The following is a 27,033-nucleotide window of genomic DNA, read 5'->3' as shown; positions in this document are numbered from 1 at the left end:
AACAAACGGTAAATCATGCATTAGTGTCCTACGTAACACCTTTAAAAGTCCAGATTAAGTCCACAAAGTACTTTTTCTGTCCAGCTGGCGAAACACGTGACAGAAGACTGAAACATGAAGTACTATAAAACAAGAATCGGAGGTCTCTTCACATATCGCGCCTCCATGGAGACTGCACATGTGGACTCCTGCACAGAACACACACATTACATGAATAATTACAGCTTGTGCAGAGCGCTTATTACGACCACACAACTTTTGCAGTTTGGATTGGATTGCGATGAATCTCCCGGCGCCGGTGGTCTCGTGCACCATCTGGAGCCTCATGCCAAATCCTCTAATGACTCTCTTGTCCGAGCGTCTACGAGATATATACGCGGGGAATCGCGACAAATACAGGTGTACGTACAGGAAGACGACAGCGGCGCAGGTAATTATTCGTCCCGGGAGTCACACCATGCGCCATTTCTCAGCCGGCTGTTTAGCGAAAGGCCGGGGCACCTGCGAGAGACCCTCCACACTCCGGCATGTGCGCTTTTGAAATGATAATGTCCTTGTGGGAGTTATTTACCTAAGAATAAGAGCATTAAACTTTTATATCGTGCGCCTCGCTTGGCAGCTTGTTATGCATTACGAATACATTAATTTTTTTCATGTAATTTAACAAACACGAGCAAATTGAGCTTGTTTGGTTTGGGATTACAAAGCAAATACCAAGTAAATTACCAGCCTCGTTTAATGGACTTACCGTTAAATAGATCACATAACATAACATATATATAACCCAAAAACCCTGTATAGTCAGAAGCTTTTGTCTCTGGGGAGCAATACCATCACAATAACAGAAAGCCACTTCATTTCTTCACATATTGATTGGGGATTCTTCCAAGTTAGTTAGCGAGTCCGGGCCATATAATGCTACGTTCGAGCACAAACAGCATATTGAGTCGTCTTCTGCTGCATCGAAGTTGAAGAACAGATCGATTTGGCACAAGGAACCCGGAAGAACGTTAAAAAATGTATGCCATCAGAGTCTATTCCAGCATGTTTTCGGATCATCTTAACATAACGCTGTGGGAATTCCAGTTTGAAATCGGCACAAAGGAAACACAAATCTCGGGCGAGACAAGCGATCCAGAGCAGCTTAACATCAAATGCCAAGGTGTGTGGGCTAAAGCAAGTGGGAAAATGTAAATATCTATGCGCCGTTCTTGAGAAAACTGCATCCCACAGGATCGGAGCACGACCGGGGGCAGCGAGATCAGCCATGGTGTGATGCAGGTTTTCGTGAGCGCTCATGAAGACCTCGGTGTGGCCCGTTGGTGACTGTGCGAGTGCGAGGCGTTCGGAACCTGGTGAAGACCTGAGGACCCCCAGGACGCCCCTCAGAACGCACGTCTTTAAGGAAATGGGGACAGAGCGACAACAACAGAATCTGTGGAGGGAGCTGGTGGTGAAGTCCATGACCTCTCACCTCTGAAATAAGGCTGGCAACAGACAAAACAAGGCAAAATGACATAATACTTTGAGTTAAATACAGCTAATCCTCCAGATCTTGAGCAGGTGTTTGGTGAGGAACTGCACCGCCTAAATGCTCTGGACATGAAACCTTTCCGTCATCATCATTGCAGTATTTTGGTCAAATATAAACTGTCAAATTGATAAAACGTGGTCAGCTTTCATGATTCCCACCTGGTTGTTAGCATCCTACTTGGGCCCAACCATCACTTTCTAATTTCTTTTGCCAAAATAGAAACACCAGATCATCAGATAATCTATTTGCCCCCCTGCCAATAAAGTGCCTTCAGCCAATCTGCTTTTTCAGTACGAGTCGTCCAGTTTTGGACCACAGCACCGTCTCGCATACGCGATGATGGCACAAGCAGAGCTTTTTCAAATCTGAGACGACTCGAGAATCAAGCCATGTGACCATGGCTAAAATGTATGTTCCTCTGCTGCTTTTGTGCCTAATGTGTCTGTGTGTCCTGTGCTAGGCTTGTCCCATGTTATCCCATGTTATTGTGTCCCAGTGTTGGCTTGTCCCATGTTATCCCATGTTATTGTGTCCCAGTGTTGGCGTGTCCCATGTTATCCCATGTTATTGTGTCCCAGTGTTGGCTTGTCCCATGTTATCCCATGTTATTGTGTCCCAGTGTTGGCGTGTCCCATGTTATCCCATGTTATTGTGTCCCAGTGTTGGCTTGTCCCATGTTATCCCATGTTATTGTGTCCCAGTGTTGGCGTGTCCCATGTTATCCCATGTTATTGTGTCCCAGTGTTGGCTTGTCCCATGTTATTGTGTCCAGTGTTGGCGTGTCCCATGTTATCCCATGTTATTGTGTCCCAGTGTTGGCTTGTCCCATGTTATCCCATGTTATTGTGTCCCAGTGTTGGCTTGTCCCATGTTATTGTGTCCAGTGTTGGCTTGTCCCATGTTATCCCATGTTATTGTGTCCCAGTGTTGGGGTGTCCCATGTTATCCCATGTTATTGTGTCCCAGTGTTGGCGTGTCCCATGTTATCCCATGTTATTGTGTCCCAGTGTTGGCTTGTCCCATGTTATCCCATGTTATTGTGTCCCAGTGTTGGCGTGTCCCATGATGTCCCATGTTATTGTGTCCCAGTGTTGGCTTGTCCCATGTTATCCCATGTTATTGTGTCCCAGTGTTGGCTTGTCCCATGTTGTCCCATGTTATTGTGTCCCAGTGTTGGCGTGTCCCATGTTTTCCCATGTTATTGTGTCCAGTGTTGGCTTGTCCCATGTTATCCCATGTTATTGTGTCCCAGTGTTGGCTTGTCCCATGTTATTGTGTCCAGTGTTGGCTTGTCCCATGTTATCCCATGTTATTGTGTCCCAGTGTTGGCTTGTCCCATGTTGTCCCATGTTATTGTGTCCCAGTGTTGGCGTGTCCCATGTTTTCCCATGTTATTGTGTCCAGTGTTGGCTTGTCCCATGTTATCCCATGTTATTGTGTCCCAGTGTTGGCTTGTCCCATGTTATTGTGTCCAGTGTTGGCTTGTCCCATGTTATCCCATGTTATTGTGTCCCAGTGTTGGCTTGTCCCATGTGTGTCCCAGTGTTGGCTTGTCCCATGTTATCCCATGTTATTGTGTCCAGTCTTAGGCCTGTCCCATGTTATTGTGTCCAGTCTTAGGCCTGTCCCATGTTATTGTGTCCAGTCTTAGGCTTGTCCCATGTTATTGTGTCCAGTCTTAGGCCTGTCCCATGTTATTGTGTCCAGTCTTAGGCTTGTCCCATGTTATTGTGTCCAGTCTTATTGTTGTCCACATTAATGCTGTCCAAACTGAACATATCAAATCTTGGAATCTGTTTTCATGTGGACTCCTAATGTGTTATAATTGTTTAACCCTAATTGTAATTGATATAATGTAATAAATAATAAATATATGTTTTGTACACTGCTGGCATTTCACACCTGCCTGGAACAACGGTTGGAAACTAGCTTTAGCGCTAATCCTGGCACATTTACAGAAATGTTCATTCATGTGCATCGTCCAAGATCAAATATAAAAATAAAGTGAATAAAACCCCAAATCTGTGGAGAGGTTTGTATGAAAAGCATGTTTTTCAAGGTGTGTTTGAGCGTTTAACAGTTCAAAGGCCAAAGGAATGTTAATGTCACTTTTGATATAACGTTGTGGCTGTTCCCCAATGACTGACGTGTTGCGATTGTTTGACTGAGAAGGTGCGGCGCGGCATTCCATAAAAACTCGTGCCCTCTGACCTTTGCCCCTGAGGCGGCTGTTACATGTGAGTATTCTTCCCAACAAAGACAATCCAAGGTCCCGTAAAAGAAGGTTAACCCCCAATCATGAGATCATCGACGTGGTGAACGAGCCGCGTGTGCTTCTGTTCTGAGGTTAATCATTCCTCCATTGATTGATGCTGATCCTGGTTTACACAGAGGACAAGAGCGGAAGAACACGGCAGAAACCCTCCTCGTATATTCCGTGTAGAGCTTGGGATCGAACGCCAAAAAGCGGTCGTTATTGACAAAGTCCGCCATGTTTTCTTGGCAGCAACACAAAACGTCCATCGAGATATATCAGCCAAAACAACATTAAAAAGTAAACAAAAACACAGTGGACCAACTGATACAAAATATGGGTCACTGCTGGTAAATATGTGTATCACACTATAGCGTCCTAATAATTTTAAATGACCTTAAGGTTTAGTGAAAGCAACGTCTGTCCCAGTCAACAACACAATTTAGTACAAAAGATCATACACCTTATTCAACCCAATTTGACTTCTGATTGTGTTTTAATGGAGAACTGTAGGCAATTCTCGCGGATAAAATATGATATAAAATACGTTGATTTGTGTGAACTGTTCATTGTTCAAGTGCTCAAACAAGTGAACAATGCCCCTTTCTCTGGGAGGTTTTTATGGTCTGTATAACTTATTCACTGTCGAGATCCGCAGCTCTATACGGAATCACACAGTCAAAAGAATGGCATCTGCGGCTCTCAGAAAAGGGTTGAGACTCTTTTTTATTACCTCAAAAAAGGCTATATCTATTAATTGATAATCAAACTATAGGACTGCAAGATTAACACATTGAAATCACAATCTAAATGGTCAAAATGAAAGACGGCACTAATTCAGTAATATCATATCTTCTGAAATCACCCAATAAGATAGTAATCATCTCATTGAATACAAGCAGCTAACCCGTTAGTTTAGATCTTTATGAACATGTAAATGCACATCACTAGTAATCCATATGTTGGTTTTCCCTCGTTGTTCCTGGATGTGTTTAAAATGTGCATTGTGAAGTGAATTTCAACACATAAAGGAGATAAAAGAACCATTATTTGTTCCACAATGGGGAAAGAATTGTGTTGTTGCAACGTGTTCAAGAACAACAGGAGAATAACACACTGCCTGCTCGATTGGATCATCGCTGCATGGCTGATGGTCTTTCAGCTGCAACACGGTATTTAAACCAACTGATGCAGTGGCTTCTCATTTCTGAACCCAACATGTGGAAAGACAAATCCCATGGTCATGGAAAAGATGTCAGTGTGTTTGAGAAGGGTCAGGGCTTGTGTGCTGTAGGCAAAGATAAAGATGGTCCAACCAAATATTAGAGCATGGGACTTTTTTTTCTATGGCAGATTTTGTTTTGGACAGACAGTGTAATGTGTAAAACTATTAAAACATAGACTTAAACCTCATCATAAACACTGTCCAAGTTCAGAGTCAACATGTTATGTAAGTGGATATGATTATGTTTATGTAAGTACAGCATATGGACAGTAAATAGCTTGTAGATGATTTGAGTGCATTGTACATTATGTAAATAAAGCAAATCTAAGAAATGTCCTCAAATTGCACTTTAAGACTTTTCCTACAGTGGTTCAATGCAGCAGTTAAAACACTCACTTTGTGCAAAAAAAAAATAAAAATCCATACAATCCAATGCAACACATTCAGCTTCTTTTCCCTCCGTTTTTTTAATTCATGTTTTTATTGTGACGAATGCCTCCCCCGAGCCCCGCGCCCCGCACACACTGCGCACGGTTACGCAGCCGCATGTTCAGTGCAACACCCGTGATAATAGATTTCACCGCAGCCTGAGCCGTGCCCAGCGCGGTGACACTCACATGAGGAGCCGGCACCTCCGTTTTGCTTGGGGAAGCAGAAAGAGGCTGGACGCGGAGATGGATGGACGGATGGCGGGAGGAGGAGGAGGAGGAGGAGGAGGAGGAGGAGGAGGAGAGGAGGAGGAGGAGGAGGGAGGGCAATGCGCAGGGATGAGGGAAGGAGATGGGGGGGCAATAAGGGGGCTGAGTGGTTCTAGTAAATATTTATATTGCATTATGATACGCGCGGGAGGGAAGACGCGCGCGCGGAACGGCACAGAAAGGGACAGATATAGTGCGTCCGCGCTCTTATTAATTTTATTCCGGACCGCTAAGTTTAGCATTCAACACGTGTCGCCCGTGATGGAGGGAGGAGGGAGGAGAGAGAGGGGAGAGAGAGAGGTTGACGGTTGCTAGGTGACGGGGCGCATACGGAATTTTAACAAAAGAAGAGGGAAAGAGGGAGGGACGGAGAGAGGAGAGGAGAGGAGAGAGGGAGGACTTGGATACATGTAGAACATATATTTGAAGATTTATTTACGCAGCGCGCGCGTGTCTGAGTGTTTGTGTGAGTGCGCGCGCGCGCGGCGGTGCGGTGGGGTGGCGGTGGTCGTGTTGTGCGTGAGGAGTGCGTGGTGAGGAGGAGGAGGGGGACACCCGCAAAACAAGACGGATACCTCAAAAAAGGAAGGATGTGAAAAAGGATGGAGGGACGAAGGAAACGAGGGGGGAAAGGCTGGTGAAACACAGTAAGTACATTTGTTTTGGCCGCTGTGTGTTAGTGGTGCGGAGGCATGTATCAGACAGACGCGTCATTGACAGGGGAGACATGGGAGGACAGGGAGGACAGGGAGGACAGGGAGGACAGGGGCTGCATGTCCGCGCTGATGGACAGACGGATGGCCGGGGATGGAGAGGAGAAAAGAACCGGCGCGCCGGGGCTTTGACCCTTCTGTCATTGCGCGCCTTAACGCATAGCTTCCCCGGAACTTCCATTCTCCTCATGGACTCGCGGCTTTCGCGTTCGGATGTTAACCTCTGCATTATTAACAATCACAGAGTTTGAGTTCCGTTTAAGTGCTCAAACACCGGTGTTGGCCGCGGTCTCTGCTCGCGGTGCCTCAGCCGCTGCGGATGTATTAATTGAGATGATCATATCTGTTGATGTTCATTTTCTCATGTCTGCTTGGTCAACGTTAGCGCACCGCTGCTCCCACAGCCCTGCGCCGTGGAGACAGCAACACTACCCCTTATTCCCTCTCTTTCTGATCTATTTTTGGTCCTGATGCTCAAGATATTTGGTAGTTGGGCAGCGCACAGTTTTGCCTCATGTTGCCAGCGCGGAACGCTCCCCTGGCGGGTGACTTGCCTGGAACACGGCGCCTTTGGCTCCAGCTGTGTGAGCTTTCCTAAAAGCGCATAACTTTTGTTTGCGGCTCGGGAGCACGTCCAGAACATATTTCCCCTCAACAGGCGAGCAGGAGTACAGGCCCCTGCGCGCTCAGCCCAGGCTCAGACGCGCTGACCTGTGCGTGCAGGAGCAGAGCACAGTGGTGCTTCTCACCACTGCAGTGACTCGAGGAGGGATTCATCTGGATGGAAATGAGAATGAATATGTTTGTTTTCTTCTGTCTTTGGGCTGCGTGTGTGTTGTCTTGCCTCCTCTCTCACTCCGTGCCCTCTTGGCTCTGGGTCTTCTGCTCATATCCATTTCAATCTACCACAGGTGACGGACTGGCCCCAGTTTTATCATTTCACAGAGCCAGAGTTACAGGTCCAGTGGTGCAGTGTAGCCTTTTATCCTCTGTCTTACTCTCTCCACATGCGCCTGGCTCCAAGGTCCAGTGCTGCTGCCGCCCCTGAGCTACTGTACCAGTGTGTGTGTGTGTGTGTGTGTGTGTGTGTGTGTGTGCGTGTGTGTGTGCGTGCGTGCGTTTGTGTGCGTGCGTGCGTGCGTGCGTGTGTGTGTGTGTGTATGTGTGTGTGTGTATGTGTGTGTGTGTATGTGTGTGTGTGTGTGTGTGTGTGTGTGTGTGTATGTGTGTGTGTGTATGTGTGTGTGTGTGTGTGTGTGTGTGCGTGCGTGCGTGCGTATGTGTGTGTGTGTGTGTGTGTGTGTATGTGTGTGTGTGTATGTGTGTGTGTGTGTGTGTGTGTGTGTGTGTATGTGTGTGTGTGTGTGTGTGTGTGTGTGTGTGTGTGTGTGTGTGTGTGCGTGCGTGCGTATGTGTGTGTGTGTGTGTGTGTGTGTGGGGGGGGGGGGAGAGATGAGGTGAGGATCCTGATCACTGGGGGGCACGGGAGGAGATGAGAAAGAGGATAGAGTCAACATTTGTGAGCTTGTTTTCTCCCACCTCCCGCTCTTCATCAATTTCACCTCATTGATTCATCGACTGCTGCACAGAAAAACCTTCAAGCCCGAGAGCTCAATCCAAACCCAGCGGTCCCTCTTCGTCTCCCCCTTTCACGCCGATCCCCTCGCCCCCATCTGCTTTTTAGCCTGGATCCTTCCCGCAACCCGGGCAACCTGTGACTTCCTCTGCACGCTCTCCTCCTCCTCCTCCTCCTCCTCCTCCTCCTCCTCCTCCTCCTCCTCTTCCTTTTCCTTTTCCTCTTCCTCTTCCTCTTCCTCCTCCTCCTCCTCCTCCTCCTCCTCCCATCATCACGCCTTTCCTTTCATCAGCTGTTTGATGCAACATTAGTGGAGAGTTTCCTCAAACGCTGATGCCCTCCCAAGCACCTACTATCCCCCTTTTTTCCGCGCGTTTGCACCCACTGTTCTTTTTAATGCCACTAATTAAGGTAAAGCTCGTTAACATAGCACATCAATTAGTGTTTAACGAGATCAGAGGCTGGTGTTTTGGAGCGATTATACCCCGCTTCGCTCTCTCCCGTGCCTTTTCGCTCCGTTCTGCGGGATTCTACACGCGCTGCACTCGGGGCCGGTCTCGTTCCCCAGAGGTTGTGTTCCAGAAGTATTATCGATACGGCCGATCTCTCGTGTTTCTCGGTACGATATTTACTGCGATATTGTGGAGAGGCTGTGACAGAACTGTAGGAACGATGTGTGTTTCTTTTAAAATGCCTTTGGTGTGAATCATTCTGTCAAATCCCAAAGAATTACGATCTAAAAGGGCTTAATAGTTATTGTTGTTGTTTGCACTGGAATGGAGCAAAGGATCATGGTCTGTGTAGTTCCTTTTGGGTTTTTTTGTGGTTGTTGCAACAAAAAGGAGCTCAGAATATTATTGTGAGACTTTTGACTGTGTAATGTCACAATATTTCACCACACGAGGGGCTTCGGTCTGTGTAACTCTCATTTTACTGTTCAAACCACATGATTATGACTTTACTTTATCTTCTATTTTAGTCACCGTATCCACAATACTTTTACAACTACTTTTGAATACTTTTAGTAAGGCGTGCTGTTAATGGATTTGTGTTGATAGAGAAGTCGTTGACATTGGACCAGATGGATCATTTTACATTTGAGGGATTGTGGCCCACATTTGCCATTTCATTCTTTGGTTAAGTTTGTCCTTTTGAATAACAACAGCCGTGCTTTTCAGTTTGAATAACGTAGTTTAGAATGAGAGAATCAGAAAGTGTTTATTGTCATTGTCATTGAGCACAGTTTGCAAACATAGGAACTTGTCTCGGCGTTAAGGTGCAACATAAAACAATGAAAAAATGAAATAACAATCATATCAACACCTATAGAGTCATATCTGGCATGCATAGATTAACGTCACGATGTTTTGATACCATGGGAAGACGTTGAACTTTGTGCCAGCTCTTGTATCATGTAATTACAGAGGTATGAACCATAAAACAAGTCAAAGCATTTGTATTTTATCCTGTGAAAAAGGAAAATGACACCACAGAAGTCTGACCTCCAGCTCCAAAAATACATCCAAACTCCACAAACAGTTTCTAACAATCAGTTCATGTGGCGAGCGCAGGTTTTTCCTTCATTTCGAGTGGAAAATGTCCCACTGAGCTCAGCAGGGGACACTATTTATAAGACTGACTCATCCAAAGTGAAAATTACACATCGAAGCTTATAGTTATTTAACGCACACGCCGCGTTTAGGCTCAGAATGACAGTGATGCTAATGGGCAAGAGCTGTCACTCTGAAGTCAACTGTTTTGTTCTCAAGTCTGTGACAAGTTTTCAAGACGTGGCATCAGCAAAGCATATATTTTTAAAGCATATATTATTAAAGCATATATTATTAAAGCATATTATTATTTAGTAAAGGACCAAAGTCAGACATTTTAAAAGAAAGTTGGAAGTTGAAAATTAGCTCAATTAAAACAATAAAACTGTGATTAGTGTGTTTATTTTTTATCAGTCAGTAGCTTACAGAGATCTGGAGGAGGGTCCGCCACCTGCTCGTCTGGAATGTTCCACAGTACAGCATTAAAGTGGGCGATCGTGTGCTGCCCGGTGGTGGAGTGGTTAAAGCAGCAGCACATATCATGCCAGGCTCCGTTTGCCCCAGTGTCGTGAGTTTAAATCCTGGCTCCGACAATTGTGTCCTCCCTTCTCTCACCCCCAATATCGTTATATTTTCCCCAAAAATAGGTTGAAATAGATATGGTTTTGATGAATATGGCTCACTGAAGGCTAAAAAAAACGTATTATTGATGAAAAACACAAATTATGTATTCTTTATTGACATTGTGATTTAATAACATCACTGTCTTTGTCATAAAAGGTCTTTTCATGAGTCTTTTCAGTCCAGATTGTCCAGATAACAATGACAACAATCAAAATACGGCTATGATTATTTTCTACTATCGACTAGTCACCATTCGTCAGTTAATCGTTGCGTTCTTATTGCTCGCTTTTCCACAGATCCGACCTGTAACTTGACCTGGTGGCGATGCCATACGGAGCATTTTTGCCATATTGTATCACATATTCTGGGTGAAACGATATCTCCATGGAGACAAACAGAAGGTGCATTTTTAAAGTAACTTGTCGTGGCGAGAATGAAAAAACCTTTGGTGTTTTGGCCGTTTTATCTTAAGTGTGTCAATCGTGTCGGACCTTGTAAGACCTTTTGGGGACATCTTTTTGCAGAAATGGTGTGACTCCTGGACAGTGCATGTTCCCTGATCTCCACCAGGAGCATATGAGCATATTATGATTCTGTTCAATCTTCTTCTGGCTGGATAAAACTTGTTGATAACGCTGGGAAAGGTATAACAAATCTCCTTTGATGCGGCCTGTCGCAGCTGCCAAGCCGTCACCGAGGCCCACTGCACCTCGCACTAATTAGATGTAAAAGTGACAATAAAAAGCATTGATTATGTTTATGACATGCAGAGGGAAAATAAAAGCGGCGATACAGCGGCGTGATGGGACAGTCAGCGCCAGCAACAGCAACAGCAACAGCAACAGCATCCATTCTTACATCTCAGTGGACGATTTAGAATAACTGTTATCCAAGTTCTTTCCATAATCTGTGGCTATTGTTTTTAATTAGTGCGGCAGGATTAATAGCGACCAAATTAAAATCACAATTTAACAGTAACATCAGCATCTGCTCTCATTTCAGACCTACAACGTGAAATACATGGGTTTATTTTATGTGTTTATTAAATCATAAGAGTTCATACATGTTTTTTCTCAAATGTGAATGTGCCTGGTGAATAATGCGACGAAATATGGAACTAAACCTGGAACTAAAAGACTAGACCAGGACTAAAGCAGGACGAGAACAGCTATTTTATGGTTTTGCTTTGATTTGATTTACTGGTCTTATTGTCGTGGGAACGGGTTCTGTTTAATAAAATGCGCTGTATGAATAAAGTGGATTTACATCAAAACTAAACTGGGCTCAAAGTGTGAATGCAGCTGCGCTCCTGCAAATGGGGTTTTAGTCGATTAAACTGCCAATGTCGATGTCGGTATTAGTCAACTGAATTAGCTGGACGTTCGGGAGTGACTGGACGGTTTAATCTATCGTTTTCCATACACATAACACGTTTTTCGCATGAACGTCCGTGTTGTTGTCCTCTCATGAGCGCCGTTTGGGTCAAATACACACACATACGTCACCGTTTTGGGCCACACCTCTTTTATAGTCGACTTATCTTTCCATAGCACGTGTCTTTTTTTTGAACAGCTCTAATTGCAACACAACAACGCTCCAAAAGTGTTCAGCCCTAGTGCTAACGGCGTGCTTTTGGCATTGTCTACTGCTGTCTAGTTTGCGTTGCTCCCGTCTGACGAAACAATTCTCTGGGCTTGGGAATTCCGTGACCTTCTGAGTGCCGTTTCGTATATAGCTTTTTAAACCGGCGTCGTTGTGGAAAGAAAAACACATTATTATTACCGGTATTCGCTTCATAATCAACCTATCAGTAATCTTTCATTTAGACTGTCGCTGGAGGCTCAGTTTCACTCAGCTTTGAGCCAAAAACACTGGGGTGGAACGCGTCTCCAGAAGTGAGTGACAGCGACCGTTGGGGATGGGAATGTCACACAGGAAGAGGGAAGAGAGCGACAAGCCCAGGCAGATTCGAGGCCGCGCTCAGGTACAGGCACGTTCCCAGAGAGATGTACGCGATGTGCGCAGAGAGAGAGGGAGGAAAGTACAGGCCTGCGGTGAGGAAAGTGGTCTGGAGGCTGCACAATACACAGTGGAGGCCTCAGAAGGTAAACTGAGGGAGAGGGACATTGAGCATCTGGCAACGCGCATCCAAACGTGATAAAGCTAACGTTTAGGGATCTTTATCCATAGTAGAAATGCCGCAGATTATGGTAAAGGCTTTTTAATGCGACATGTTATGCAGAATGGACTTGACCGAATTATAACGTTGTCCCGAATTCAAAACGTAGCTCGCTTGTTTGATGAATCCTGTTTGGAAAGTCTTCTCTTCTTCGTTCTGAGTTCGCCTGGTCCGTGACGCCAGCTCTTCTGCGCGGTTTATGTGCATAAATCATCTGCAGACTCGAGTATTTCTGCCTCAAACCACAGTCGTTGCGACTGCGTGGCTGCATTAGCATGTCGAGGGAAAGCTAGCATTTATTTATCTATTTTATGTAATTCCCTCTTCCGCCAGTAGATGGAGCAGAAGAGTCAGTTCCGACCGTGGGAAAAGCCAGAGTGACGTGAAGTCTGTTTTATTCGTAAAACATTAAATGAGACAAAGTAAAGGTTCTCGAGAGCGTGTTTAACGCCACTAACGATAGAAATAATGCATGATATTTGATTTTAGCGGCTGAATATAATGTTTACACTGCAACAAGAGCTTGAAAATGATCCTTTGTTTTCGAAAGGCATCAGCAATTCTGTTAATATTGAATCTAAAAATAGATTGGGAATCGATCGACTGAAATGATGAAACTTTTCAATTTGTGCTCGATCGAAACTTAATCGAGATCGATGTTTCAGTCGTTTCTAATCAATCGTCAATGATCCGTTTTTTTTTAATCAGGACGTCCAAAGCCAATCTTCTTTTTAGTGTTAAATGTCACGATCAAGAGTCTGTCTTGAGGAAATTGGTATTGAAAGACATTTTGATTTGATCATCTTTTATAAGACAATATCAAATCCAAGCAAAAATCATCAATCAGAGGATGGAGGATTTTCTTAGTTTTTCCCACATGGCACAGCTCTATTTTCAATGATCTCAACCGATGTTAGCAATATATAGAATACTAAACGATCTGTGGGAGTTAGAGATGCCAAGTCAAGACGAGCATTGTTCTGACACATTAAATATGGAACGAGACACTCAACGCTCCTATGCAGTAAACAACAGTAACTTCCTATAAATTCACTTTTCTTTATATGAGAAGTGCTTCAAATCTGGGAAAGCTTCTTGAATGAGAGCCAAAGGTTTCTGAATACAATAAATTACAACGAATAAAAACGTACGATACATTTATTGAAGTTTCCCACCAACTCTCAGAAGTAAAAAAAGTTTGAAATAATGTTATAACGCACAGGGGATGTCACAATATAACATTTAGAGTGAAGATTTTTGTCATTTTTACTCTTAATCAGGATTATTGACGCATACATTTTAAATTTTCCTTCATTATCATTGTCTAATTATATATTAACTTTCCTGCGTGTGACCAAGTTCATGATATCAAACCTTCCGAATGATAAAGTCGCGTGAGCACGATAAAAAAGCGCGTGACATTCAGGTTTTTGGGGTCTGACGATTGCCATCACCATTGTGCGTCTCCAAACATTCTGTCTATTGAGCGTGTCCCGCATCACGAGACGGGGTCAGATAAGCTCCGGGACGCCAGCCCGAGATGGACCGGACTGTTTTGCGGCATTCAGCGTTTAGCCGAAGTGCGGCGCGCTTCCTCATGCTGATGGATGGGGCAGGAAATGACAGCGTAAGTGGTTATTAAAAAGAGGAAATGGAGGCATTTGTAAAAAGTACGTCTTGCTTGTGTGTAACGTACGGCCGGTGTCACCACAGAGGGCCACGTGTACGACAGCTCCAAAAATCTCCTCTCAGTGCAGAGACTTTAAGAGGCTTGTGCTGAACTGACTGTGGCAGAGCTGCTGGGAATTGTAATGTGAACGGCTTCTACTGAATAGTGCTTGTCAAAGTACTATTTTCTTTTGAGTTCTGAGTATTTTTGCCTGAACTTTCGGGCTGTTCCAAATGCAGATGTTCGCACCTGAGCCGAGTTTGCACAGTGTGTTATCTACAGCCTGTAGTGAAGACGAGAGGCTCCGGAGCCGGGCGTAAGAGGCTCGTTATGGAGATGGCGCTCCGCTCTGTTCTTGTGGTTGAAATGTCCCGTGGTGTGTATTATTTGGGCTTTTCTTAAAAACAGGTGCATTTAGAAAGTCACAAAGGTTTCAATTTGTTCACACGCATCAAACATGGGACTAAACGCAGAGCTAAACATGGACTAAACCAGGACTAAACCAGGACCAAACACTAGACCAGGCTTAACTCAGGACTAAACCAGGACCAAACACTAGACCAGGCTTAACTCAGGACTAAACCAGGACCAAACACTAGACCGGGCTTAACTCAGGACTAAACCAGGACCAAACACTAGACCAGGCTTAACTCAGGACTAAACCAGGACCAAACACTAGACCGGGCTTAACTCAGGACTAAACCAGGACCAAACACTAGACCGGGCTTAACTCAGGACTAAACCAGGACCAAACACTAGACCAGGCTTAACTCAGGACTAAACCAGGACCAAACACTAGACCAGGCTTAACTCAGGACTAAACCAGGACCAAACACTAGACCAGGCTTAACTCAGGACTAAACCAGGACCAAACACTAGACCGGGCTTAACTCAGGACTAAACCAGGACCAAACACTAGACCAGGCTTAACTCAGGACTAAACCAGGACCAAACACTAGACCAGGCTTAACTCAGGACTAAACCAGGACCAAACACTAGACCGGGCTTAACTCAGGACTAAACCAGGACCAAACACTAGACCGGGCTTAACTCAGGACTAAACCAGGACCAAACACTAGACCAGGCTTAACTCAGGACTAAACCAGGACCAAACACTAGACCAGGCTTAACTCAGGACTAAACCAGGACCAAACACTAGACCGGGCTTAACTCAGGACTAAACCAGGACCAAACACTAGACCGGGCTTAACTCAGGACTAAACCAGGACCAAACACTAGACCAGGCTTAACTCAGGACTAAACCAGGACCAAACACTAGACCAGGCTTAACTCAGGACTAAACCAGGACCAAACACTAGACCGGGCTTAACTCAGGACTAAACCAGGACCAAACACTAGACCGGACTCTTTTCCTCGATGTTTTTGCTCTTAGACATGTTTTGTGTTAAAATCTCAAATCAATTGCAATTAGATATTGTTTTCAATCAAATAACTGTCATTGTTCTGGCCTGATGTAGAACTGATGTGTAACTAATACACAAATGTTTCTTGGAAATCCCTTGAAAGTATTTTGACTCGACAGTAGATGCATCTGTTGGTACATGGGAAAGCTAAACTACTTTTGTCCTGGTCCTGCATTTGTCCTGGTCCTGCTTTTGTCTTGGTCCTGCTTTTGTCCTGGTTCTGCTTTTGTCTTGGTCCTGCTTTTGTCTTGGTCCTGCTTTTGTCCTGGTCCTGCTTTTGTCCTGGTCCTGCTTTTGTCTTGGTCCTGCTTTTGTCCTGGTCCTGCTTTTGTCCTGGTCCTGCATTTGTCTTGGTCCTGCTTTTGTCTTGGTCCTGCTTTTGTCCTGGTCCTGCTTTTGTCCTGGTCCTGCATTTGTCCTGGTCCTGCTTTTGTCCTGGTCCTGCATTTGTCCTGGTCCTGCATTTGTCTTGGTCCTGCTATTGTCCTGGTCCTGCATTTGTCCTGGTCCTGCTTTTGTCCTGGTCCTGCTTTTGTCCTGGTCCTGCTTTTGTCTTGGTCCTGCTTTTGTCCTGGTCCTGCTTTTGTCCTGGTCCTGCATTTGTCCTGGTCCTGCTTTTGTCCTGGTCCTGCATTTGTCCTGGTCCTGCATTTGTCTTGGTCCTGCTATTGTCCTGGTCCTGCTTTTGTCCTGGTTCTGCTTTTGTCCTGGTCCTGCATTTGTCTTGGTCCTGCTTTTGTCCTGGTCCTGCTTTTGTCCTGGTCCTGCATTTGTATTGGTCCTGCTTTTGTCCTGGTCCTGCTTTTGTCCTGGTTCTGCATTTGTCTTGGTCCTGCTTTTGTCTTGGTCCTGCTTTTGTCCTGGTCCTGCTTTTGTCCTGGTCCTGCATTTGTCCTGGTCCTGCTTTTGTCCTGGTCCTGCTTTTGTCCTGGTCCTGCTTTTGTCCTGGTCCTGCATTTGTCTTGGTCCTGCTTTTGTCTTGGTCCTGCTTTTGTCCTGGTCCTGCTTTTGTCTTGGTCCTGCATTTGTCTTGGTCCTGCTTTTGTCCTGGTCCTGCATTTGTCCTGGTCCTGCATTTGTCTTGGTCCTGCTATTGTCCTGGTCCTGCTATTGTCCTGGTCCTGCTTTTGTCCTGGTCCTGCTTTTGTCCTGGTCCTGCATTTGTCCTGGTCCTGCTTTTGTCTTGGTCCTGCTTTTGTCTTGGTCCTGCTTTTGTCCTGGTCCTGCTTTTGTCCTGGTCCTGCTTTTGTCTTGGTCCTGCTTTTGTCCTGGTCCTGCTTTTGTCCTGGTCCTGCTTTTGTCCTGGTCCTGCTTTTGTCCTGGTCCTGCATTTGTCTTGGTCCTGCTTTTGTCTTGGTCCTGCTTTTGTCCTGGTCCTGCTTTTGTCCTGGTCCTGCTTTTGTCCTGGTCCTGCATTTGTCCTGGTCCTGCTTTTGTCTTGGTCCTGCATTTGTCTTGGTCCTGCTTTTGTCTTGGTCCTGCTTTTGTCCTGGTCCTGCTTTTGTCCTGGTCCTGCATTTGTCCTGGTCCTGCTTTTGTCCTGGTCCTGCATTTGTCCTGGTCCTGCATTTGTCTTGGTCCTGCTATTGTCCTGGTCCTGCTATTGTCCTGGTCCTGCTTTTGTCCTGGTTCTGCTTTTGTCCTGGTCCTGCATTTGTCTTGGTCCTGCTTTTGTCCTGGTCCTGCTTTTGTCCTGGTTCTGCATTTGTCTTGGTCCTGCTTTTGTCTTGGTCCTGCTTTTGTCCTGGTCCTGCTTTTGTCCTGGTCCTGCATTTGTCCTGGTCCTGCTTTTGTCCTGGTCCTGCTTTTGTCCTGGTCCTGCATTTGTCCTGGTCCTGCTTTTGTCCTGGTCCTGCTTTTGTCCTGGTCCTGCTTTTGTCCTGGTCCTGCTTTTGTCCTGGTCCTGCATTTGTCCTGGTCCTGCTTTTGTCTTGGTCCTGCTTTTGTCCTGGTCCTGCTTTTGTCCTGGTTCTGCATTTGTCCTGGTCCTGCTTTTGTCCTGGTCCTGCTTTTGTCCTGGTCCTGCTTTTGTCCTGGTCCTGCTTTTGTCCTGGTCCTGCATTTGTCCTGGTCCTGCTTTTGTCTTGGTCCTGCTTTTGTCCTGGTCCTGCTTTTGTCCTGGTCCTGCATTTGTCCTGGTCCTGCTTTTGTCCTGGTCCTGCATTTGTCCTGGTCCTGCATTTGTCTTGGTCCTGCTATTGTCCTGGTCCTGCTATTGTCCTGGTCCTGCTTTTGTCCTGGTCCTGCTTTTGTCCTGGTCCTGCTTTTGTCCTGGTCCTGCTTTTGTCCTGGTTCTGCATTTGTCTTGGTCCTGCTTTTGTCTTGGTCCTGCTTTTGTCCTGGTCCTGCATTTGTCCTGGTCCTGCATTTGTCTTGGTCCTGCTATTGTCCTGGTCCTGCTATTGTCCTGGTCCTGCTTTTGTCCTGGTCCTGCTTTTGTCCTGGTCCTGCATTTGTCTTGGTCCTGCTTTTGTCCTGGTCCTGCTTTTGTCCTGGTCCTGCTTTTGTCCTGGTTCTGCATTTGTCTTGGTCCTGCTTTTGTCCTGGTCCTGCTTTTGTCCTGGTTCTGCATTTGTCTTGGTCCTGCTTTTGTCTTGGTCCTGCTTTTGTCCTGGTCCTGCTTTTGTCCTGGTCCTGCTTTTGTCCTGGTCCTTCGATCTTGGAGATGTGTTTGATGGATTGTTGGACAAAATACCAGTTAATACCTTGCATTTGGTCAATTACTTTGAGAACCGTGCATTGTTACTGTGAGCGGGCTTCACTCTTCACAGATCTGACCGGTAACTTCACCGTCTCCTGCTCGTCTTCACGCACCTCCACATCTTACACAGTGGGATATAATAACAATAGCCAGTTCTCATGGTACAGTATTTTTTGCAATATTTTGAGGCGCACAGACTTGTAGATCTACTTTTCACTTTTAAAATACCTTGACATTTGAAAAGAAAAAAAGATGAACATGCTGAATAACAGTTATTTCGTCATGTTGTCTGCACTGAAATGGAGCAAAGGATCATGGTCTGCGTTATTTCTTCTAGTTTTTGGAGCTGCTGCTGCAACAAAACAATGTATTTAATCCAAAAGCTTGTTGTAACATGCTTATTACACATATAGTACACCTTTAAGTCCCAGTGTAGTCTCAGTTCTGATGTGTGCAAACATTAACACACTGGTAACACAGACTATTTCGACACTAAACTGTTCAGAAAAGTCTTGTGACGGTGTGTGGACATTGTGACGCTACAACGTTTACCATTAGAAGCCTTGAGGAGGAGGACGGATTAAATATCGACGGCTAAAAGGTTTGACGTAGCAGCATTATGACATCGCTTTTTAATTGTGCCAAAAAGTCTGATTTAGCTCCGTCTGCTTCATGCGCGCGTACAAAACTTCTCACGTTAATCGGTTCTCCATTCAACTTGTAAATTCCATTATTCCAAGTGGACTTTTTCTTTTTTTCCCTTTTTTTTTGACTCTCAGCTTCCTTTAATCCCTCGACAGGTTATTAGGAGTGGACGCTCGCTTTTCAATTATTTAACACGCGCTTCAATCAAATGATGCAATAACAAACGAGTACCAAACCCACTCCTTCCCGTAGCCGGCCCCCGTAAAGTAAAATGTCATTTAGTTAATGATGTGGCAGATTCTCTATTAAAAACGAGCATACAGAGACAGGCTGTTTGTGTATTTTGCACTTGGCGTTGATGGGAAATAGCGGGGAAATCGATGGCTGGCAAAAGCGCGGCTGAGTCTTCGTTACGGGCTCGGCCAATGAGGAGACAAGCGGCCCATCAGCGCGGTGTGTGCAGGTGGAGTGACCTTGTGTGCGAGCGCAGATGTCCGTTTTTACAGGAGGCCCCTATGTGACAACGCGGCGCCATGACTGATGCCGCCGTATTCACGGTGACAAAGGGAAAGCAGCCGATGTGACTTAGGGGCGTTCATGCGTGAGACAGTTAGACAATGCAAATTAATGCGGAGGAACAAGCTTTATTATGTTATTATCTAATTGCGTTGTGTTACCAAGTCAAATTAGCCTCATTCATATGTATTATAACGAGCAGAATTGATGAGATTGTTTCGTTTGCCACTGCCAAAAACAGGAATATTTGGATTATCGGCGTCGGGAGCGGTGCAGACATGACAGTGGGGGTCTTGACATCCTCTCATTACCCGGCACCTCGCTCTAATCTGCTCTTTCGGGCTTAAATTTCTCTCCCCTCCGTCTCCGTGGCGCTGCCGTCGTCTTCATGAGGGTGCATTATTGCCTGAGATGGCCTGATCCTGCAGCGTTTTTCGCACAGGGTGACACCGGCGCTCATTGCACCTCTGCACGGGAGCGGAAGAGCCAGATGTGCCGCGAAGCCGTGAAGCCGTGAAGCTGTGAAGGTGTGAAGCCGCTCATTCTCACACTGCTCAAGATCAAAACGTAATGTGGGTTGTGGGCCTTGTATTTTGATAAGGTTATGGGACAAAATGAAAATTAACCACCATTTATTATCTCTAGCAATATTTAAACACGGACAAAAACATGGCTATATATGATTTTTATTTCATTATCATAAGACAAACATCTAGTCAGTGTCAGTTTCATCCAGATTTCATCCTCCAAAGTCTGGGTTAGGAATATTGCATCTCTCTAACTCGTTCCTATCTCTCTTAAACTCTTTAGCACATTGTTCATATTCACGTTCATGTTCCAGCGCGTGCAAAGCTTTACAACACTTTACATTGACTGTATTTACCCACAACACAAACAGTCAGGCACCACAGCTTTGAGGACTGGCTTTAGACCTCTCGATTAAAAAGGGCTTGATGAATTGCACAGGTAGCAATTCTGAGTAAGTGCAGTTTTCTTAACCCATTGTCAAATAACTTGAAATAATAAGCACAATTGGCGGTGTTTTCATTTGGTCCTGGCTTGGTTCTGGCTTGGTTCTGGTTTGGTCCCGGTTTGGTCCTGGTTTGGTCCTAGTTTGGTCCTGATTTGGTCCTGGTTTGGTCCTAGTTTGGTCCTAAATTGTTCCTGGTTTGGTTCTGGTTTGGTCCTGGTTTGGTCCCGGTTTGGTCTTGGTCTAGTCCTGGATTAGTCCTGGTTTGGTCCTGGTTTAGTCCTGGTCCTGGTTTGGTCCTGGATTAGTCCTGGTTTGGTTCTGGTTTGGTCCTGGTTTGGTCCTGGTTTGGTCCTGGATTAGTCCTGGTTTGGTTCTGGTTTGGTCCTGGTTTGGTCCTGGTTTGGTCCTGGATTAGTCCTGGTTTGGTTCTGGTTTGGTCCTGGTTTGGTCCTGGTTTGGTCCTGGATTAGTCCTGGTTTGGTCCTGGTTTAGTCCTGGTTTGGTCCTGGTTTGGTCCTGGTTTAGTCCTGGTTTGGTCCTGGTTTGGTCCTGGTTTGGTCCTGGTTTGGTCTTGGTTTGGTCCTGGTTTGGTCCTGGTTTAGTCCTGGTTTGGTCCTGGTTTGGTCCTGGTTTGGTCCTGGTTTGGTCCTGGTTTGGTCCTGGTTTGGTCCTGGTTTGGTCTTGGTTTGGTCCTGGTTTGGTCCTGGTTTAGTCCTGGTTTGGTCCTGGTTTGGTCCTGGTTTGGTCCTGGTTTGGTCCTGGTTTGGTCCTGGTTTAGTCCTGGTTTGGTCCTGGTTTGGTCCTGGTTTGGTCCTGGTTTGGTCCAGTATTAGTCCTCATGTAGACTTTGTTTGATCCCGTTGTAGTCTTTGTCTAGTCCAGAGTTGAGTCCGAGTTTAGTTTCTTTTTGCAGTGTGAGTGTAGCTGTGATGAATGATCAATAATCATTGATGATCAATAATCCAGGCTCATCATAGTATTACATCTAAACTATTCTACAGCCCTAAAATGAACATTTATTCTCTGATTCCCGTCATTTGATTGAACCAGCGCGTGGCGTTTGCAGTGGCACATTGTAATGCAGTGTTACTTCTGAAGCAACACGTGCTACTTGAGACTGAGACTCTGGCTCCGTCGCTGCTAAAAATGGGAGGATATTTATATGAGAGTGTCTCCGTGACCTTGTAAATAGCATTGAGTATTTATTCAGCAAACCTGGATGTAATGCGCTCTCTGTATGTGTGTTCGGTACTTTAACAAGGAGAGGTGGGGGAAATACAAAATGGTCGTTCAAAGTTTTGCAGAGTTAGTCTCTTATTGTAGAAATCAATCAAAACGCTGCAAAATGTTGATGAAAAATGATCTTGTAATTACTTTTTATTCCTGAATTTTTCCTGTTAATTTGACAGCGAATCCTCCAGCACAATAAACTAATCAAAGACATTAACAAGCACATTTCTGATGGATTGTAAACATATGATCTGTTTTCTGTTGCAGTACATCATGACCATTCATATCGCTCCACCCAATCTTGTACATGAAATTAGAAATGTGTCACAGCAGCAAATAAATGAGGTCTTGGATTCACAGAAGTAGAGGTTTTGCACCTTCTTGTTATTGCTTTGCCCGGAATGGTCCACAGTAAAGCATTAAAGCCGCCGTATCTGATTTTTAGCGTCTTAAAGCTGTCTAATCACCTCAGTATTCACCGGTATGAGTTCAGAAGCACTTTACACCACAGTTCTGTCGTCACGGTGAAGCTAACAAACATTAGCACATTAGCAGCGCGCGTCCCGCTTCACGGAAAACAAAACAGAATATAATTACACAGTGCTTTATACAATACATCTGCACAGGGTCAAAACGGATCTTACTGCGGAACGTGGGAATAAAACCGGGGCAGTCGCTTTAAACGAAACGATCTCCATGACGACAAGCGGGCAACGCCAGTCAGAGGTCAGGGCGCAGTAAGAAGTCATGTTTCTTCCTCCAATAAAAAAAACATGTTATTGAATATGTGAAGAAATGTTTAATTCAGACGTAGACGAACCTTTTGTTGATTTGGATTATCTTTGTTTGAACTGACAGACTCCTAAAAGAATCACATGTGCTGCAGAAACCACAGGGTCAGCGGTTTTCATGCAGAGTATAGACGGGATATTTTGTGCGGGGAATGATGTTACTTCAAAAGAAATTGCAGCGTACGCGATTTGCTAATTCACATATCGATTCCATTGCCATTAATCATGCGGCCGGCCCTGCAATATAATAAAAAAGAGAACAAAAAAAAACAAAGCTAAATCCAGGCAACGCTACACCATCCTCAAAAAAGCGCCTCTCGCCAGCAAAGTTCCACGGCCCACCTTTAAATGGATGCGCCGCTCGCACCAGTTGCACGTGGAGTCAGACGGTGGACGATTGCCGCAGAACGCCAGCGTCTCTCTTCTCCCTCCTTCCGTCGTCGTCTGAGGATGTGGGAGAACGTTTCACCTTCCAGCTCCTGCAGGCCTGTGGTGTCGGCTCCTTTTCATCTTGCTCTTTTAATTAGTGACTGATTTAGATCTTGCTAGGTGATCCGAGTGTCTAGCCAATCAATGGGGGAATTAATGGAAGCGCTGGTGCGGGCGGGCTGTAGCATCATTGTGAGCTGCAGTTACATCTCGGGACGCCAACGGAAGGCAATCAATGCACGCTCAACGCTTAAACACTTGCGCTTTTCCTTCCGTTTTTATCCATATCGCAGACTTATCGGTTTGATCTAATCACATCTGCAGAAATATGTTTCCCAATTTGTTCCAGGTTTCAAGCTCAAAGCTATTTTTTGTTGTGTTTTTTTTTTTTACACTTCATTATGTAAATTGCCCTGTGCAGCCGTGTGTTTATTCTTAGATGATTGCATTGCGTTGATGGCTCCCGCTATTTTTCCTCCCAAACCCTCGTGCGTTTCTGGATGAGCGGCGAGGAATTATTCAGATTAAAACAAACATAATAAGATAACTCCTTTAGGTTGTGCGCAGTGAGGACGCCCTGTCGGAGCGGCGCGAGGGGAGCAACTAAAGCAAACCATTTCTGTGTACATTAAAGAGCGTGAAGTCGGGGACATTACTGTTCACCACTCCCCGCTGTATACGTGTCAGGAGTCAAGGTGGATAAATGAAATATACCCGCCTTAACTCAGCGCTTCCATTATACGCACGCTTTGACATGTACGGCCGCTCTCTTGTCGTGAATTCAGCCCCAGACGTCCCACTCCCGGTTATGCAAATGTCCCGATGGTGGATCCCCCCGCCCCCCGGCCTGTCCACGTGGTGAAAGCCGGGCGGTGACCTTACATGTGTCTGTGTGGCAGCGCTCGTGAGGCTCGCAGCGCGCTAGTGGCAGCGTTTTGTGAAGAGGCGCGTGGACGTGTGCGAGTGCAAGGCCAGCGCAGTGTCGTTCTGATGCAACGCTAACGCTAACGCTAATGCGACCGGCGTTCTGAGCAGTGTCCGGAGCCAGAGATGAATGACGAGGTTATTACTCAAGAGCTGGGCGACAGGGCGGAAAGGAAAAAAAAAAAGAATAATTTTTTCCCTCTTATGCTGATGAATCACTTTTTTCTTCTTCTTTATGTGTGCCTTTCAATCGTGAACAAAAACAACATGGATACAGTTTTAATCAGCGCTCCAACATTGAATTCGGCTCCAAATATTGTGTTTTTACGGAGGTTTGGGTCGATTAAATGGCCACAGTTTGATTAAAAAAGCAAAACATAATTGAGCTGATCATTGACTATTTGGAATCCGATTTGTTTTAAAATGACATTAGTTACACAGGCCTAACTCTTTTCTTGTGGTATTAGAGAATGTGTGAATGTTTTTCTGCTGCTTTTGACACCCACCTTTGTATTTCGTGCATTATTCAGTCATTTGCGTGTATTCGTAGGTTTCAGCTTCCTGTTTATTGATATCATTTGAAGACTTTTGCCCATTCAAAAGCTATCATATTGTGTTTTCACTTATTTATTATTCATGGGACGGTGCAAGATTTTCATCTCCGCCAAACGCAGGGATAGAGAATGCTTCTTGGCCTCAGTGACTCACGACTGAAATGGTTTGGTGAAAATTCATGGACATGGAAAAGACAATATAGATAATACACAATACATACATTTGTTTAAATAATGTCATATCTAATGGATGAAGCAACATCTGTAGATTCATGTAGTCAAAAGCAATCCCTAGAATAGAGTTAGAGGAAGACAAAATTAAAGGGGACGATTAAATGAATGAATAAAACAGATTACCGTATTTTCCGGACTATAAATTGCACCTTTTTTCATAGTTTTGCCGTGGTGCGATTTATACTCCAGAGTGACTTATATGTGATATTATTTGTTATTTTTTCACAATGGCAACCGCATGTCACATGTTTATTATTTTCCACAACCACAAGAGGGCGCTCTAGGCTCTAAGCGACGCAGAAGAAGAAGAATCTGCACTTCCTCTTCTTCTGGAGTTTGTGGAGTTGTTTAGAAGTGACACAGAGGAAGAAGAATTCAATGGATTTAGTGATTTGGGGTAAAACTGATGCTTTGGTAAACTTGTTAGCATGTTCTTTATGCTATAGTGATCTGAATAACTGTTCATATGTTACGTTAACATACCAGACACTTACCACAGTTCTGTCTGTGCCTCATGTAGCTGAAGGTGTTAGCATTAGCATACGTCATGTAGCTAGCTGAAGGTCTTAGCGTTAGCATACGTACACCTATTCACCATGTTCTCTCATCTGTTATTATTTTAAACTGCATTTCAAGAATAAATGTCTATTCTTGGTCTTGGAAATACATTTCCCCCCCAAAAATGCGACTTATACTCCAGTGCGACTTATAGTCCGGAAAATACGATAAATGAACACATAAGTTAATGCATGTTCTGACAATGTATTTCAGTCACACAAAAGGCGTTGCTAATTGTGTGTGTACTATTTCTGTGGCAGCTAATGAGGATCCAGTGTGATGCCTTTTGAGGGTTGCATAAATCTGACCCCGATTTCATAACCAGTGACACTAACATATAAATAAAACCGTGCGTAATGTGCAGCTCTGTGATAACGACGGTCATGAAAGGCCTCGTTTGGATGTGTGCCAGACAGTCATGACTTTCTTTTGTCGTTGTTTCCGTGCCGTTGATAAAAGTATCGGTTCAAGACGCAGATTATTTCCTACACTTTAATGATGTGACATATTTGTTTTTGTTGTGTCAGCTTTATTTGTTAAGAAAATCAAAAGCGTCAGGTGTCGACACATTGCTGTTGTAAGTACTAATTAATTCCCTGCTGGATTCGTCTTGAGTGCCGATGATATACGTCTGCTGCGATGTGAAGATGTTTGTAAAGTCACGTCTCCGGGCGGCGGTTTCCGGTCGGCGCGGCTCATTTGGGGCAATGTGCAGAGGCAGCAGCTCAGACCCAAACACTGCACAATGAATGAGGTCAGAGGAAGTGTTACAGTGTGTCGGCTCCCGGGGTCAACTGCATCTCATTCCCCCACATCTTTTACGAGGCGCCACACAAGGAGGGCCCTCTTTAACTAATGAAACGTAATCCCCCATACGCCTGAGTCAGGGCCAGTGCAGGGAGGCCGGCTCTGGACTGAAACCTTTTATCCAACACTACGGGAATGTGGGATTGTTGTTGCTCCAAACTGCGCCAACTTAAAGGACTCGGAATGTCCAATGGCCTTTAGGAGTGCACGATATATGGCAAAAGTATAGATATACAATATAATCAATATCGCAACAAACTAAATAAGTCCCAGTAAGACCAGTGTCCTCCATCTGACAGAAAAATACTCTTTTTAAAATGAGAACAATGATGTTTTTTTTGGTCAAGTCTAATTTAGCCTCAATTTAATCCCTTGAATCAAGATTTTATTTTGATAAATTGCAATAATTAAGGTATGAACATTTGTTTCATATAATGTTCAATGTTGTAAAGTAGCATCAGTGTTACATGCATCATATGTATATGTATATATATATATATATATATATATATATACATATATACATATATATATATTTATATATATATATATACATATATACATATATATATATAATATATATATATATATATATATATATATATATATATATATATATATATATATGACCAAGATGAAGCTAAAGTGAGAACATCCTGATGAAGTTTAGTTACAGTGTCCTTACAATACATCCTGTCTGAATATATTGTATGTACAGTCCAGACAACAATTGTTAAATTACTAAATATATTATTAGTTAAACAGCTGTCTCAATAATCAATGAAAAATCTATTTTTCCAGCCCTAAAATGTTGTCAAATACATACCAGACCTTGAGTGTGTGAAGAGAATAAGGAGGTGAATTAAAGAAGTAACGTGTGTTTTAGATGTCATCATACTTCATGTGTCTTATGTTTATTTGTGGTTAATGCACGAAGAGCAGTTTTTTTTTCCATAATCCATGAGCTCAGCTTTACATTTAACTGTTGCACATACATTCTGTCAGCTTTATGAAAGTGTGGCTTCTAATCTGGTTTTGATCTCCTTCAAGTCCTTCAAATTAATAAACAGACAGAACGCGTGTTGATGGTGATGAGTGGACACAGAGCCCAGAGTCAGATGGATGACTTCATTATAGGTCACATGGAAGTCTGATGAGAGCACAGAGGAGACACTGAGGAGGAGGAAGGTACAGAAGAGGAGGGAGGTGTAGATGAAGAGGGAGA

General features: G+C 44.5%; 1 protein-coding gene across 1 annotated transcript in view; it reads left to right on the top strand.

Annotated features, from left to right (window-relative positions):
• Positions 1 to 6,040: 6,040 nt before the first annotated feature.
• Positions 6,041 to 27,033, top strand: part of grin2db (glutamate receptor, ionotropic, N-methyl D-aspartate 2D, b) — a 150,021-nt gene continuing 129,028 nt past the window's right edge. The window contains exon 1 of the mRNA XM_072460313.1: positions 6,041 to 6,358. The gene's annotated coding sequence lies outside the window, so the exon portion shown is untranslated. The remainder of the gene's footprint in view (positions 6,359 to 27,033) is intronic.

This window comes from Eucyclogobius newberryi, unplaced genomic scaffold (assembly GCF_026437365.1).
Source record: "Eucyclogobius newberryi isolate DKJ021-1_F unplaced genomic scaffold, fEucNew1.0.hap1 SCAF_3, whole genome shotgun sequence".
NCBI classification, from domain to species: domain Eukaryota; kingdom Metazoa; phylum Chordata; class Actinopteri; order Gobiiformes; family Gobiidae; genus Eucyclogobius; species Eucyclogobius newberryi.
The sequence above is the reverse complement of the archived record's forward strand: the minus strand, read 5'-3'. Positions and strand labels throughout refer to the sequence as shown.